This window comes from Psammomys obesus, unplaced genomic scaffold (assembly GCF_907164565.1).
Source record: "Psammomys obesus unplaced genomic scaffold, mPsaObe1.curated_primary_1811, whole genome shotgun sequence".
NCBI lineage: Eukaryota > Metazoa > Chordata > Mammalia > Rodentia > Muridae > Psammomys > Psammomys obesus.
Genome location: NW_026596046.1, coordinates 31,063,708 through 31,081,413, shown reverse-complemented (window position 1 = coordinate 31,081,413; position 17,706 = coordinate 31,063,708). Strand labels below are relative to the sequence as shown.

The 17,706-nt window shown below is 49.1% G+C and overlaps 1 protein-coding gene across 2 annotated transcripts in view; it reads right to left on the bottom strand.

Moving 5' to 3' along the window:
* Tenm4 (teneurin transmembrane protein 4) overlaps positions 1 to 17,245 on the bottom strand; it is a 697,438-nt gene extending 680,193 nt beyond the window's left edge. The window contains exon 1 of one of the 2 annotated variants that reach the window (XM_055623346.1): positions 17,022 to 17,245. The gene's annotated coding sequence lies outside the window, so the exon portion shown is untranslated. The remainder of the gene's footprint in view (positions 1 to 17,021) is intronic. The other variant, XM_055623347.1, reaches the window with a different exon arrangement.
* Between the last annotated feature and the right edge of the window lie 461 nt (positions 17,246 to 17,706).

The following is a 17,706-nucleotide window of genomic DNA, read 5'->3' as shown; positions in this document are numbered from 1 at the left end:
CGGGGTTGGGGTGGGAGGGTAGGAGTTCTGCTTTAAGCGTTTCACTGTCTCCATCACCCCTACCGGATCTACTATTAAATTGGTGGCCAGTAAGTTGGCTCAGTGGAAAAAGGTACCTGCTCCTGGGTCTCATGACCTGAGTCTTATCACTGGGACCCATATGGTATAAAGAGAGAACTAACTCACAAAGACGGTCCTCTGACCAAATTGGTGGAGCTCATGCACCCATCCACCCATATATATGCACACATAAGAATATATGAGAATGTAATTTCTAAGAGACCTCACTGGGTTTGTTGTGATGATTAAATGAGACTAGGCAGGCTAGATGCCTTGCACAATTCACCAAAACACTTCACCAAAAATGGAAGTGACTTTCCAGATTCATTTGCTGAGGTGCTGAAGTGGGGAGGGGGGTGGAGGAGTGACATTTGTGAACAAAAGGCAAGGCTCTCCACCTCCATGGAGAGTAATAGCATTTATCAGAAAATGGGATGAACAGACAGTGGCCAGATCAGATACAAAAACAACTGACCACACTGACCAATCAACCCTAACCCTCCAGCCTCCGTAACTTTTGGGCCCACTTGGAATTAGAGAAAGGAAAATTTGCTTTCTAAGGCAATCTGGAAGAATGCTGGCTTCCAGCTAGCCCCACTTCCCTTCCACGCAGCCTCCAATCAGAGGAGCCGGGAGCCTTCCCCGCTCTCACCATGAGGCTGACTACTCCCCTGCCTGCCTTTGAGGCACTGACAAAGGCAAGTGATGGTGGCTGACTCCGTTGTTATAACAAGCTCTGAATAAACAGTCCCTGCCTGTGCCGATTTGGGTAGTCTTTATTCATTTTCGGCCAATAAGAGTAATAAATAAGTAAATTACACAGTGTGCTCTGCCCTCGGCCCACCCCTCCTTCCAGATTATTCTCCACATAGCAGCTAGGGTGATCTTGTTAAGAGTACTAGGGCAGAACATTTAACACAGTGGGAAGAAGAAAATATATGGTGAAAATATGTGTATGGAACAGCAGAGCAGGCGTGGGTGCAAGGTTCTAACTGAAACACGACTGTCAGAATGAGGCATGCTAAGAAGAGGATGCTGCAGCAGAGACCAGGAAGTGGGCAGTTACCCACGGGAATATTAAGGGGAAAACATCTCAGGCAAAGGAACAGCCTTGAAGCCTATAAAGCAAGGACAAGAGTGATGGGGCAGGAGGCGGGTGGGGAAGCCTGGGGACGGTGCGGTGTAGGCTTCGTAAGGACACTGGTCATTACCTAGAGGCAAGTAAGGATCCCTTACTGAGGTCTGAGCAGAGGTGAGACAAGAATACAGTTCTATTTTAATATGGACTTTAAATATGGATTTAATAATAGGATCGTTCTAGCTGCCATGAGGACAGGAAACTGCAAGGGAGCAAGGACAGACAGGGAACTTGGGGCAAGAAAATGCCACTATCCCGATGAGAAAAGATGAACCCAGAGCAAGATAGTAGTGGTAAAGATGATGAAAATATGTTCATTTCTAGACATCTACAAAATATGTCTATTTTGCAGGTAAACCATCTTAAGCTATCCAGACAGTTCTGCATTCAGACATGGGAATTAAAACAAAAACAAACAAACAATAACAACAACAAATAAAATCTGGCACTAAAGGAAACTCCAATGTTTGGGACCTATGAAACATAGGTTGCAGTTCCCATTGGCCAAGATAGGCCAAAGACTACAGACAGAACACCATTTGATGAAAGGATGAGTTTGAGACACATTAAAACTCAAGACTGCTGTGAGATTACTCAAGAGAAATAGCAAAGAGGTGGTCAGACACGGTTGGTACGGTCTGGGAGGACTCTGCAAGCACCCTTCTCTTTTTCCAATGCTCACTCACACAGAAATCCAGCAAGGAGCATGTGTCCATGTTCTACGGCATCACCTGCTGGCCACATCGCCCAGCATGACACAGTTTTAAGCATGCACTCAGAAGCTGAGTGCAGTGCAGCTGTCTGCTTTAAGATGTCCAGAGGTTAAAGCATCCATGGGATGTCACCACAGCTCCCAGCCCAATGCAGGAATGATGAAAATGCCCTTGATCAAACTCCTCCCAAACTAGGGACCTAAGTTACCTTCTTGCTCTTGTGTTCCCAAATGCTCTGAAGTGCTACGTCATCTCTGACCCAGAAATTTTCAAGTGAAGAAAATGGAAACAAACAGAAAAGCCCCTGGCTATGTGAGCCTCAGCATTATTTACAGTGGTAGAAAACTGGGAACAAAAGCAGGAAATTAGATAAATAACGGCATCCTTATGACGGAGACATGCACACCTAAGTGGCATGTGGGAGAGAAACATGAAACAGCACGGGAAATTAGAGTGGCATTAAAGGCAGAAAACAATGTTTATAATTTGTTCTATGAGGCAGGGGAGAGCAGGAGAAGAGGAAGATTAGAATTGCAGGTTAGGGGACACAGAGATGACTCACAGCCCTCCGTCACAGCAGTTCCAGGGTGTCTGAAGCCCCAGCCTGAGCCCCATGCAAGCAATGCAAGCAAAACACTATATAATATAAGCAAATATGTGAGAAAAGATCACGATGTTAGAGAGGAGTGTGCTTACATGGCTTCAGGGTGGCGTGTCATTTTCAGTTACTGTCTGTGCTACTTTAAGTTTTCTTAACCTTTTGGTGTTAACGTGTGCTGTTGTTATCATAAGGAAACACACATTATATGAAAATATGATTTTTTTTTTTAATTTTCAGTAGTGAAAAAAATCCAACCCATCACCTCATGCATGCTAGGCAAATGCTCTCACTCAACTCTATTTCCTGTCCCCAAACATGAGGGGGAAAAAAAGGTATGAAATCATTAAAATAATACTTTAATAATAAAATTGCTACCTCCTCCACAATATGTCACAAAGTTTAATCTATCTAAGTCTGGTAAGGAAGCCTGAGGAGCACAGTGCCCTAGCTACAAGTGCAGTTGGCTGGTCCCTGGCTTGGCAGTTTTCTGTGCTGACGGGCACACTACAGCTGACACTACAGAGACGCAGGCAGTCCTGACAGCCAGATGCATACAGCTGACAGACTTCATTTGCTCTCTGACAGTCCACATCTGGTACATATGAACTCGGGGAGGTGAAGAGAAAGTAGGAGGAGGAGAAAGATCAAGGTTTCCGAACCCTGCTCAGCAAGGAAGGGGCTTTCCATCCTCAGCATCTGTGTCTCCACGGAGCTTGTCAGAAGCATGGACTCTCAGGTCAACTCTCCAATCCGCTGCATAAGAATCTGTGTTTGTGTGTACAGCAAGGGCTCCTGGGTGGTGTATGCGAGTATGTCCAGGTGCATGTGTGCTTGCTTCTCCACATCTGCACATAGAGGCCAGAGGTTGATAATGGATATCTTTATCTATCTCCCAACACCTTATTTTTGAGACAGAGCCTAGCATTGAACCTGAGACTCATGGCTAGCCTAGCTGGTCAGGGCGCTTCAGGGATCTTCCTGTCTACCTCTCCCAGTTCTAGTGTTATAGGAGCAGGCCAACATGCCCAGCTTTTATGAGGGCGCTACAGACCCAAACTCTAGTTTCCTGTTGGTGCGACAGGCACTTTCCCAGTGAGTCATCTCCGCAGCCCTGAGAACCTGTATCTTAACAAGTCTTGAGCTAGTTTCTACATGCATTAAGGTGTTTCTTGTTTGTTATTTTGTTTTGTCTGAGAATTGGGATAGACTTTCCAATGTTGTCCAGGTTGACCTTGAATGTGTGATCCTTCTGCATCAGAACCCCAACTTGCTGGGACTACAGAAATGCACTATTGCATCTGACTTTAGAAGGCCTCTGTATAGTACAGCAAAGTTTCCCAGAGGTAGACTTGAGATGCTCTCAAGAAAAGTGCATACAAAGTAGTGAAGAATTTTTTTATTTATGTTATTAGTAGTGACGGGATTAGCATTTATTTGTGTATGTGTGCACACGATTTGGAAGGGAACACAGATGCCGCAGCACATGTGCTAGAGTCCGGGGGCAGCTCTGTAGAACACATTATCTTTTTCTACTTTTACACATACTCCGAGGATCATATTCAGATAATCAGACTTTTGCAGCAAGAACCTTTACAGCCTGAGTCATCTTGCTTGCCAAGAACTTCTACACATATTGTAGTCATATTGTAACAAAATCATGGGCTGAAGAGATGGCCCAGTGGTTAAGAGCCCTGGCTGCTCTTCCAGAGGACCTGGGTTCAATTCCCAACACCCACATGACAGCTTACAACTGTCTGTAACTCCTGTTCTTGGGGATCCAACACCTCACACAAACATATATGCAATCAAAACACCAACATACATAAAAATAAATAAATAATAAATAAATAAGAAAACCCCAACCCCCAAACTGCAGAGCCTTTCACACCCTACCATAATTTCAAGTCTCCAGCACAACTTTGGAAGGTTAGTACCATGTGATATACATTTGACATGCTGAAATAGATGAGACATATCTTTTCTATCTGGGGACTCCAGAAGAGTCCTCACAGGCTTGGGGGAATTGTGCAGGAGTGGTTAGTGGGCACAGGCCTGGGAAAGAACTGAAAAAGGGCAGAAGTAGTCTAAAGGCCTAACCTGACAGCTCCAGGCAGGGTGAGACCTTTACCAGCATCAGAACGCTGTCGGAGGGAACAGATCAGGCTAGGGAGAAAGCTGACTCCCCAGCCTAGATGCCCCAGTTTGCCAGAGGCTCGGTAGAGGGTGGAGCAAGAAGCCTTGATTACCATATTCTAGTCCCATGGCTTTAGTGAATTAGGTCACTCACATCATACATAAATTACTCAATATGGGATCCTTTCTGCTTCTTTGAAAATAGGAAGAAACTGACATTTAACTAAGCTCCACTCTGTGTATCATTTCTCAGCACAGGCTGGACTTAATAGGCATGGCGGTAGCTTTGCCATCTCCCCCATCTCTTTCTCTCTTTCTGTCTCTCTGTCTCACACAAACACACACAAAGGCAGAGCACTCACGGGGAAAGGGGCTGGTCTCTGGTATGAAGATGTCAGGTGAGTCTACCTGGGATTAGCAATACCTGTCATGCTCTGTAATGAAACTGGAAACTAAAGCTAGCACTGAAGAGTCACTCACAGAAGCAGGGTGTTTTGTAGATGAAGGAAGCAGAGGGTCAGCTGTTACTTAGGCAGGGTCTGCTCACCTTACTCAAGAGATGCCAGGCTCTCTACTTCTACAGGTACCTTCATTATCAAAGGGCAAGGATCCCAAGGTCCTCCTGGAGCATGTACAACCTTGCAATCGCACCTCCAAACCCTCTTAAATCTCTGCTCCTCCCCAGCCCCACCTGTGCCCAGAAGTGCCCTGACAAGCTTCAGAAGCAGTGTAGAGGACCCAGAGCTGAGCAGATGGGCAAATAAGAAAAAATGCCAATGCCAGAAGCCACTACTGTCACAAAGGGCAATGACCAACAAGTCACACAAGTACCAGATCACACACAAACCGTTTGGAGACAGAAAGTTCAGCTTTACATTTTATTACTGAAAAGAGGGTGGCTGCTCAGAGGAATGCATGCAGCGACCAGGTGACAAGACACAAGTCATTCTTCCCTGTGTTGGCAAAAGTCTTGCAAGGCCCTCAAAGGCACTTCACAAAACCACAGCACAGGGGAGAACCATCAGCAATGAAAGAAAAAGAAATCCAGAACTTAGCTTTACCTCAACGAATTCCTTTTCTTTCCTTTTTGTTTCTGTTTGGTGCTGAGGATTGAACCCAGGGCCTTGCAACAACAAGTCGACCCTCCACTACTGAGCTAAAAGTCAATAAATCACGTTTAAGGTTCTGGGAATTATCATGTTGACTCAGCAGTAACAAGGACTCCTAAGCTCGTCATAAATGGTCTTTCCCAATAAGTACTAACAACCCTGCCAACTTCTCAATATTATTCACATTTGATGAACATGGAAACTAAGGCATGTGGACATTAAGTAGCTTGTCAAGGTCCCACAGAGAGAAGGCATTAAAGCTGGGAGTGGTAGGTGTTGCCAAACTCAGTCCTGCTTTCAGATGCCAGGGGAGAAGGCTTGGGAGGAGACTGTCCAAGGTTGCAGTAAGTGTACTAATCTACAATCCTAGACACTTCCTGGAACGTGGCACCACATTGGGCTTCACAGCCACGGCCACTGCCTTTTCAGTTAGGAGCTCTTCGGTTTTCAGTCAGTCAGTCCTGCAAACAAGGCGGGAGAGCTGTATTTGTTCCTTGAGAGCAAGAGAAGCAGCAAGGCTGGGAACTGGCAAGGGGCTTACGCAGCATTTCCGTGCTGTGCACTGCAGGGATGCTCAGAAACACAACGGGCCAGGCGGAAGACGGCTTCCGAGTCTGCACCAGAGACAGATGGGACCATAGCCAGCACATCTGTACCAGGTTCGGTTCTGCCAATCACAAGCATGTCTGTCGAGTAAGGATCATAGAGCCACAAGACACCTTCTACCTGCCTCTGGAGAGTGAAGCTCCCATAAATTGCCAGGGAACATCATGATCTTACGGTTCTAACAGCGCACACACCAGTTCCTAATGGCATCTTCATCTTTGCTTGCTTGGGCTGGATCTTTACTGAGGTGAGCACTGAATCCTCACTGCCGTGAGATGTGGGGTTGATTTACTGCCCTCTCTTTTATTTATAGACGAGGACAGCAAGGCACAGAAGGTTTGCCAAAGGTTTCCATGCCAGGAAGGTGATGGCTCAGGGTCTGAACACCAGCTCCTCAAACACCATCTACAAAGGTGATGCTCTACTCATGATCCCATCCTGCTCATCCAAGTCACTTTAGTCTTTCTCTCTTTATCTTCCTTCCTGCTTTCTTTTTTCTTTCTTTCTTTCTTTCTTTCTTTCTTTCTTTCTTTCTCTTTCTTTCTTTCTTTCTTTCTCTTTCTCTCTCTCATTCATCTTTCTCCTCTTTCATAGGTGTATACATTATTCATGTGTATGTACACACATGTGTGTGGATGCCAGAGGTCAATGTTGGGTGTGTTCCTCAAACATGCTCCAACCTTATTCTTTTAGACAGAGTCTCTCTCTGAACCTGGAGCTTGCCATTTTGCTTAGACTGACTGGCCAGTGAACTTCAGGGATGCCCCCGTTTCTACCAGCCCAGCTCTGGGAGAGCAGGCAGATGTCACACTCAGCTTTGCACATGGCTGCTGGGTCCAGGCTGTAATCCCAGCACCATGGAGGAGGAGACATGGGCATCCCTGCTCCCCAGCCAGTCTAACTGAACTGGTGAGTTCAGTGAAAGGTCTTGTCTCAAAAAATAAGATAGAGAGCAGGTGAGGAAGACACCCACTGTCAATCTCTAGTCTCCACAAAACATGCACGTACATGTATACAAACATAAAAAAGAAAAAGTACATTATTATATAAATAGGGATTCGGTAATATGGTATTTAGTGGGGTTTTGTTTGTTCTTGAAACAGGTCTCACTGTGTAGCACAGGGTAGCCTCAAACTTATGATCCTCCTGCCTCAGCCTATCAATACCTGGTACTACAGTCACTGATGATTACCACACTCCAGACTGAATGTTCTTTTTGAAAACACAGGTTGTAACACAGAAATATATCATAATGAAAACTGTGTTTTGGCTCTTCAGCCACATGTTTGCTAGAATAATGTGAAATATACATGATGCTTTTATTTTTGTTTCAATAAGTCTATACATGTGCCACTTTTAAAACTCGTTTGAAAAAGTACTAACCTCCCTGGGCATGGTCTACACCTGTAACCCTAACACTCAGGAGGCCGAGACGGGCAGTGCACAATTAACACTAGCCTGAATAACATAGCAAGTCCTAAACCAGCCTAGGCTGTACAGCAACCCTGATTCAAAGCAAACAAAAGGAGAGGAAGGAAGGATAGAAGGATGGAAAAGAAAAAAAGAAGGGAAAAAATAACATTTAATCTTTGTATGCTAAACTACTGTCTGGCTACATGATACTCTGTCCAGTCCATTCCTTATTTTTTCCCAAACTAATAAATAACACTGCAGTGAACATTTTTATTCTTAAAACCTCTCTGCCTGTCTCTGAATATTTTCTTTGGCTAGATTCCTAGAATTGGAATACTGGACTAAAGGGAGTAAGTGTTTCTAAGACTACTGACAGTTACTGCCAAATTGCTTTCCTAAAAGGGTGTATTAATTTGCATTTCCACCAGCAGGGAAGGGGAGTACCTGTCTCCCATCATCCTCTCCAGGAGCCAGCCTTGTCTTAAAAATAATCTTGGCTAATCAGAAAAGTGATAAATAATAGCACGAGTCTTCGAAGAGGCACACGTTGCTAATCTTAGAGTGAATGTGTAGTACAGGCATGACTGGAGTCCATCATTTGGTGTCTCAAGTGGGCTCCCTAACCAGTACCCCAAAGTGTTGGGCCACAGGTTGGGCTACTCAGTGTTCCTCAGATGACAGCCAGTTTGGAGAAGTTTTACATTTGAGTCCTTGGATGGTGAGAGCTCTCGTGTTATTCCTTGATAATCCCCTCATCTCACCTCCTGCTGCCTCTGAGAATTTTCCACTACCCACATGTGACTAACCCTTGAAAAATGGCTCCTGTAACAGGAAATGGGTGTCTCAGTTATACTGAATTTTCATTAAGTTTAACTTCAGTTGTAACTAGTGACTACTGAGGTATACTCTGTGGCTCTGTGCTATCTACTGCACTGTAACACACACTACTGAAGGAAAAATTCAGTCTCCTAACTCCACCTGCCACTACCATATTTCCATCAGGGCAAGAGTTGGCCTTTTACCCCCTCAGCTCCGTGTGTCCATTTACTCTCTCAAATGGAGGGCTAATGCTACTTATCAGTCATGTGGGGTGATATAGGGATCAGCTAATTAATGTTTGCAAAGAGCTGCATTACTAACTGGTTCTCAGAATAATTGTACCTTAATAAAACGTTTAAACAACGAGTTCTCATCCAGAGGCCAAAGAAGGGCTGGGTTTATTTAGTAAAATGCTGGTTTCTCTGACTCATCCTGAACTGGGTCCTTTCACTGTGGACCTTATCAAAACAAACCTCTTTCATTGGGACTGTGCTACCAATAAGTAGATAAGGAAATGGGCCTTCACTGTGGAGTTGATATCACAAGTTTGATGAGTAAATTAATAATACAAACAAGATTGGGGAGGGTGGATATTTAACCAACTTGAACAAATTGCTTTTAAGCTCTTAAGCACCTTAATTGCTTACATGATAATGATGCAAATTTGTAAATGTCTTGATCTACTCCCAAAGTTGGCCCAGATGAAAAAAATAAAAACAAAACAAAAGGAGAAACTCTTCTTCTAAAAACAAGCACTTTGTTTAGTGCATATTTTTGATTATATGTTATTCTAGAAAGTTTTAAGGTCGCCATTCTATGGAACAGAGGCATTGAGGGCTAGAGAGACCTACTATCAAATGTTAGTCCCAGGCAGGTGACCTTGGTGAGACATCGCTCTTCCCTCCCAAGTTCCCTCAGCTGGGACAGACTCCAACAGCCCCGGAAAGGTGCTTCCTTGGTTCCTGTCTCCTTCCTTCCCTCCTTCACAACATAGGCGGGTTCACTATATCCTTCTAGCTGTGTCTGTAGAAATGAGGACAGCAGGGCTCAAAAGCCAGAAGGAGAGACTGGTGCACTCTTTATAATGCAAGCCCCCAAATCTAGGGCAGCTAGAACCTGTTGGTGTCTGGGGCTCACTACTGTCAAGTTCTAAAAGAACATCAGAGAAGAGAGTGCTCGGAAGTGCATTCCTCACTAAGAACTATGGACACTAAGCCTAAAATCCAACAACAAACCCGGTAGAAATGTCCGTTCTTGAGGCCTCCAGCCCACTGAACCAGAATATATCTTTTAACAGGATTCTCATGTAGGCATGGACACATATTCAACTCTGAGAAACACTGGTTTCCAATGCCTCTAATCTTTCTCCTCTCCCAAGGCAATTTCAGAGAGGAAAACTGACTGCACAAAGCAGTGAGGTGTGTGCAAAGCTCCGCCCTTCTGTTTTTCGAAGGGTTTGAAGACCAAATGTTCCAAATCCAACAGTTATTTCACCGCAAGAAATAACTTTTTATGGAGGAAAAACAGACTGTTCTCAGAGGTGGGGGAAATTTTGTTTGTTGTTTTGAGACAAGGGCTCTCTATGGGGCCCAGGCCAGCCTTGAACTCTTGGACTCCCAGTGCTGGGATTGCAGTGTGAGCCTCGGGTCCCAGCTTCAACTCATTTTCTTGAAGCCTGACTATCAGAGGATGTTAATGTTAACTGACTGCACCTGATAGCCTCTGATGACCCAGCCAAGCACAGGACAGACAGGGGAAAGACGTGGGCAGTGGCTACTGCCCAACAGATCGTGACACCTGTGGCCTGTTCTCACCTGTTTTCCAAAGGGAGTGAGGGGGAAGCTGGGATTTGATGTTCAGACAAGGCAAATGACAGCCACCTTCTCTCACTTTCCCTGGGTGAAACCAGAGTGTCATAGGTATCAAAGGCAGCCTCTAAACCTTGTCTGAAGTCAGACAAGTGACCAGGAGAGCCACTCTGTGTTCAGTGACAAGCTGTCATCCGACAACCCTGAGGTGACCTTTTCTTGTTTTGTTCTGTTTTTTTTTTTTTTTTTTTTCCACAAGATCTAAGGGAACTCCTGATTTATCCTGCTGAGAACAGGGACACCTTGGAAACGGGAGGCTTCCCCTACCGGGTCCACAGAATTCTTTGTCACATGACAAGTCATCTCACCATAGGAAACACATTTTTTTCTGGGTCACAGAAAGGCAACACTGGAAGCGCCAAGACTCACAAATGTACCCTCTCTTTGGAGTGGATCATGTACTGAGGGGACAAGATACCCAACAATTTTCGTTTTTGATACAGCAAGAAGGTACAGTGACTTCTTTTCTCTTGCCCTGGGACAGTGAAGAGAACGAGGGCTTTATTTTCAGTGCAGTGACATTTAGAAGATGTCTCTCACAACAGCCTTCTCTCACAACAGTCTCCCTCTCCACTCTCTCTTCCTAAGACCTCCTCCATCAACCGAAGGCCTCTGAGCCACAGAGAAGGAAGAATGTGGAAAGTAGATCTACCCTCTCGGCGAGTACTGGAAGGCGACATGCTCACTTATCCAGGGAACTGTTTGTCATTTACCATGGAGCCAACCCCACCTACAAGGCTGAGGAACATATTTACATATTTCAACTCCACTGCTGGCTGAAGCGCCAGGGAAAGTGATGATTCCAAGACAGTCAGGAAGAAAAATGTTCTTCGGGGTGTGGGGAGGGATTTTCCTAACAGTTCAGCAAAACACATCAAAGTTCTGCAGATTCCCCTGTGGAGGTTTGCTTGTCACCCCCCTACCTTCCCCCACCACCTCGGTTGGTTCCCAAGCTTAGAGGGGACTGGAAAGTAAACAGATTCTGGCTAAAAAAGACTTAGACAACACAGTTTACCCTACTGCTTCTCATGTGTGACAGAACATGGTACATGCCTTTGACTCAGAGGCAACCCTACTTTCTAGGAATCTGTCTTAAAGAAATGCTGAAATTCTGTGGAATGTACAAAGCTGATTATTGTATTTGTGTTACGATAAAATGCTAAAAGTAAACAAGAAATCAAAAAGTGTAGACTGTCTAAATAAAAGCATATTATAGTAAAACCTCTGGACTCTACTGCGGTTGAAACTGTTGACATGGTGTGTGGCGGGGTGTTACAACAGGCTAGATCTATATGTGTTATCACTAAATAAAAACAAGCATCCAAAATATTATAAATATGACCTCACTTTTCCTGTACTCATAAAGTCTCAAGGTGCAACCCCAAACAGCAATTAAACTTATTTTAACTACTTGTTTTAAACTTATTTTGTTTGTGTCTCTATTGTCTGAAGTGCTTCAACGACAGCATTTTACCTAGGTAATTTGAGCAAAAACAATAGAGAAAAAGGATGGCAAAGTAATAAATAAATTACCCATACAATAACACTATATGTGTGTGTGTGTGTGTATAAGCATGCATATATACATTTATATTTACAAGTTTTATTACATGCTCTTCTATAGAAAGCTGTAAGGTTTCTTAGCTGCCTGGGATCGGGGGCACCTTCCCAAGTGGCTCCTACAACTGTCTGCCGAAGCAAAGCAAAGATGGGGAGATTCAGCGCTCAGTTACAATAAACTCATGTGATAGACCATGTAAGGAGGCAGGTGAAAACTGGCCCCTTGGATCTATTTACTTTTTAAAATTTTACTTTGATTTACCCTGCTAGGCTTTTAGGATCAAATCTGCAAAGGGGTGAATTAAATCCCATTGTTCCTCTGTCTGTTTAGATAGACAGATGTAGGAGAATGTCCTGGGACTGACTGGTGAATCTGAAAGCTGGGCCTGGGCAGAGCGGCTGTCTGTCAGAATAGGACCGGCAGGCAGCTAAGAACCTGGTTGAGCATTTGCATGACTGGGCTTATCCTTCAGCCTCCATTCCAGTTAAAGAGTGTACACTGGCATATTATAGATCATTGAGTCCCTCTGTGTTGTCCAACAACCTTTTGCTTAAATCCCTGATCACCTCTTTTCCCAGAGTTGTAACTTCTGATCTGAAAATATCAGGTTATATAATATGCCAATCTGCACAAGGGTGTAATTCTGTCAGAAAAAAAGGGACCCAGTGGAGCACAAATTCTAACAAAACTGGGAATGACTTTTCTAAGAAAAAGGAAGATATTTTTGTTCCAAGCACTTGAAGCTGGTTTTAAATAGACTTTGGATGCAATGTTGCTGGTTCTTTGGGCGCTGTAGTTTCCTGACTAACCTCACCCACCAAATGTACAACACTGAAGAAAGTCGAAAGAAGCGGGGATAGAATGATCGTCTGTGACGTTTGCCAGAGGTTCAATGGGTGCCAATGCTTGCTGACAGTATAGTAAAGTAGATGGCATTAGCCCATTTTGCAGGGGAAGAAGTGAACCTCCCAAAATAACCTGCCTAAAGTCACACAGCCACAATCCCAAACCAGTAAGCCGAATACCCACCAACATGCTCCCACAGAATAACAAAAGGCTGAAGGGATTATACTAAAAAGAACTAAATTCTAATGAAAGAGAGTCCTCTAACCCAACACCCACCCTTTGGCTGAACATCTGCTCACTACTCAGCATTCCAGATCATTCCATTTGCTGTCCTCCTAGGGCTCCTCCTTAAATGGAGTGCAGGCTGTAAACCCCTCCCCCTGCCCCATCCTGGGGCAAGGACTGACTCTCTCCTCCACAGGGTGGTGGTTTCATGGCTTAATGCCCAAAGCCTACTTCTACCCAGAGATGGCTTCATTAAAAGCGCGACTGGCAACCGAAGAACAGGAGACATCTCTAGAGAACGGAATCTCTCCATCCCTGACACCTTTTCCACCCCAGAACATGATAATTGCACAAACTACTCTGTCTCCCGCCCCCACTCACTTCAATAGCCATCCCTGGAGGAAAAGCTGCTAAACTAGAGGGTCAGCAAGAGACATCCACCACTCTAAAGAGCCCACTGCTGGCATGTCGTTGCTGCAAAGATGCAGCACAGACTGACCCAGTCCCACTAGGACAAAGAGTTTCCTTGTCACCCTCACCAAAGAAAACAGATTCTTTTACAGTGGTCTTACAGTGCCTAGAAAGAGAAATCTCGCTTTCAGGTCATGGTCTGGCCTGGTCAGAAACCTCTGCACTCCTCTCCAACACACAGACACTGACACACACACACATACACACACAGAGAGAGACAGAGACAGACAGAGTGAGAGAGAGAAAGAGAAAACTCATCCTCACTGCCACCACCTGTGAAAACAGTCTTCATAACTTCCGCATTAAGAGAGAGAGAAGCCAGAAAAGTGTAGCTGCAGGGCGCCAGAAGCGCACCCAGGGTCTTGAAGAAAGTGAGCAAGCATCGGAAGGGATGGGGGGACCTGCTGGGGACCCCAGCTGGGTGGCACTCCTGGTCTGAACTTGGCAAACCACAGCTCCGATTTCGGTGACCAGGCCCCGCCCACTCTGCAGCCCCTCCAGTGCCGACCACTGCTCAGACCACCAAAAAGCACAAGGCCAAAGGCGCACAGCCCAGGTTGGCAGAAAGCTGGAGGGGGCCGCAGCCAACTCTGGAAACCCCTTCCAGAAGGGTTCTAGAGACTGACGGCGAGGCGAGTCACCTGGGGCCGGCAGCTGAGAAGCTAAAGGTTGGGCCCGGAGAGCTGGGAAACAGGTTGCCGCCAAGCCCATCCCCTCCCCCAAGCCAATCCGCCGCGATCCCAGCGATCCGCCGTGCCCCGGGAGCGAACCCGGCCGCCTCCAGGGTGCACTCCTGCCCCAGCCCCAGCCACTGGGCCGGAGCCGCTACGGCAGCCCCGGCGAAGGCGCCTTCAGCAAGGTCAAGACGCGGCCGGCCGGCACCTGGGGATTTTTCCCAGCCCAGAACTGGCTTTGCAATCGCATTGTTAAGGATCATGGCAGAGGCAGGAAATCCGAACAGCCCCGTAGGTCGGCGCGGGGGAGGATTTATTTTACAGCGCCGAACACACTCAGACAGACCCGGGATTTCGGAGGCGGGGGCGGGGGTGGGGGGGATGCGGAGTTTCAGGACGCTGGAATGTGGCAAAAACAAAACCCTCCCCACCCAGGCGCGCTATCATCTGACTTGAGGGAGGGAGTTCAGGGCCACCAAGCCCCGGACTTGAGCGTTCCGCAGGGTTCCTCCTGCCAGGGCTGGGATAGCTTTTCCCTCTACAGGCGAAAAACACGATTTAAAAACACTCCGCTACAGCGGTTCTCTATCAAAGCCCATCACCGTGCGACAGGCTGCGGCTGCGGATGGAGGCAGCGGGGTGGGGGCGGGGGGAGCTGGGGAAGAGCGCAGTGGAAACTGTTTTCAGCAGGGGAGCGGGGCGAGGGGACGGAAGCCGTGCCACGCACCCGTTCCCATCGCCTCTGCAGTGGGAACAGAAACTGTCCCCCCACCCCACCCCGGTGGAGGCCAGGACTCTACTTCCTAACTCACCACAACCACCCGAAATCTGGGCCTGGATGCCTGGGGCACTTGGGCATTTCTCAAAGGAACGGGAAGTGGGTTTCTAAACAGGTAAAGGGCGCTGGGTTTACAGACAGGGAGGGGCCAGGAAGAGTCTGGGGACTCCTAGGATGCCGATTTTCTTAAACTCCGTTCCCTGGAAGGCCTTCCGACACCCCAATCCCTGCAACACCTGAGTCTCGGGGCTCCAAGGACTCAAAGGAACCCGAGTTCTGACCCACTCCTCTTCACAGATTAATCCTGGATTTCCACCCACTCGGTCCCTGCCTCGGTAGCCGGTTCCTTGGGGACAGGGCTTTAGCACCCAAAGCCCATCTCAGAAGTGGGCGCCTCGGAACAAGGTGTCCATTCCCGGAGTGAATCTCCCAGGTACTTACAGTCCCCAAGCAGGAAAACTTTCAGGATCGTCTTTCAGGAATCGGCTGCTCGCTCGCAGCACAGTTCTGGGCGATCAGCGAGGCAGCTTATATAATTGCCCGCGATCCTGCTCGGCAGATCGCCTCCGTGCGCGGCCGCACAGCTCGGCACAGGGGCACCCTCTGGCCCCGGCGCTGGGGATGGCGAGCGTGCCCCACCGGCGCCTTCTACAGAGCAGCAGGGCGAGCTCCAGGGCTAACCAGACGCCAACAGTGCGCTCAGATTTCCGCCAAACCCGGGCTGACTCCCTGCGTCTCCGTAGCTGCGTCGGTGGCTTACTGTTAACTGGATGTGTACAAACCTTCTCCCCAGGCTTGGAGGAGCGCGGGTAGGGGGCTGGTGCAGGTCCGAGGAGGGGTTCTACATGGAACCTGAGCAAAACTCTCATCCACACCGACCTGGGTGCAGAAATCGTCTTAACATCTCCGACTGAAAGGGTTGCCAATTTCCAAAGTTAGAGACCACGCAATTGAATTTCCAGTACTTTCCAACCTGGCCTAGGCGGGGGGCAGGGCATAGAAGAGGACAGTGACCAGAGAAACCCACATACGGACCCGCCAAGAAGCACTGACCATTCAAGCCACTCTTTCCTCTTCCCCCCAAGTAGTTAGCGGGGTATTCCTGGGTTACGTGTGGGCACAAACACACACACACACACACACACACACACACACACACACACACACAACCCCGCTCCACCACCTTCTGCCCGCTCCTCCAGTGCAAAGACTGCATTCTAAAATCGCTAGGAAAATGACTAAGGAGCTCAGAGATCACATTTCAATACCCAGCACATTTCCCGAAGCTGGGGGGTGCAAGCAGCCACACACTCACATCCGTGTACCCCTAGAGAGTCCATCCGGCGCCTTCAGCCTCAACTCGCTCCGAAACAAACCGAACGAGAACCGACGCGGCCGGAGAGAAGAGGCGGGCGGCGGGCGGCTTGCAGCGAGCGTGCGGTCTGGGGGTCGCGTCCCCCGCTTCACGGCTCCCACCGCAGCGCGCACGGGGGCCGCCGCAGCCGCCTCTCGCCCCGCAGGGCAGGCTGCAGCGCGGGAGCCCGGCGCCGCCTCGTGGGCTCCTCCAGCGCCCGCCGGGAGTCCGCAGAGGGGCTGCGGGCGGCTGGGCCACGGCGGGGAACGGGAGCCGGTCGCCGCAGACCAACCTGCAGCGAGCCAACCTCCATCCCACCCCCGGTGCCGAGTCTGGGGCCAGCTCCCGCCTCCCCGCTCTCCACACCGGCTCCCGGGCTCCAGCGCCCTGCGGACTCCCGGGGCTGCGGTGGCCGAGGCGCTGGGCTCCAGGCTCCTCCTCGCCTGGCCGGCAACCTGGACGCCCAGCTCTCCTTCTCCCCCTCCCTCCCCAGCGCCGAGTCGTGAGGCGAGCTCGCGTCTCCCGGAGCCCCCGGCAAGCCGCCGGCGCTCCGGGACCCTGCGAGCGCAGGGAAGGGCGCCGGAGCTGGCGAGCCGCCGCCGCGGTCCCCGAGGCGCTTCTCCCCTAGAGCCGGCCGATCGCGCCGCCTTACCGTGGCCGCAGGCTGCCGCCGCCGGGGAAGCGGGGACGAGGACGGCGGGGAGGGGAGGCTCGGCGCCGCCGGCTCCTCCGCTCCGCGAGGACGGCAGAGGCGCCCGAGAAGGAGCAGGTCCGGGCTCCGAGCTCAGCTCCGGCGAGACCAACAATAGGTCCCGCGGGGCGCGGGGCCCCGGCGAGCCTCCAGCCGCGCGCGCACGCCGGGCTCCGGCTCCCGGCCGCTCCCGGCCGGCGTTCCTGCCAGCACTGCCGCCCCACGTGGAACAGCTGCAATCCCGAGGCTGGGGGGGGGGGGGGGGGGGGGGTGTGTGCGAGCGGGTGTGTGTGTGTGTGTGTGTGCCTGTGTGTGTGCGTGTGTTTAATAGCTTCCCTCCTCTTCTTCCCCTCCCTGCTCGCCTGCCTGCCTTCGTCCCCCACCCTCGCTCTCTTACACGCAGGGCGAGCTAGCGAGAGAGACACACGCACACACTCACGCCACACACGCGCATGCACACGCTCACACACACACACACACACACACACGCACGTTACATGAATGGGAGGCGGGAGCCAATCCTACGAGGCCCGGCGAGCCGCGCTTGCAACGGGGCTTAACCGCGGCGCCGGGGGGCGCCACACAGGTGATGCACCCCCTCTCCCGCGGCCGCTCGCCCTCCTACCCGCTCAGCCGCCTCTGCTGC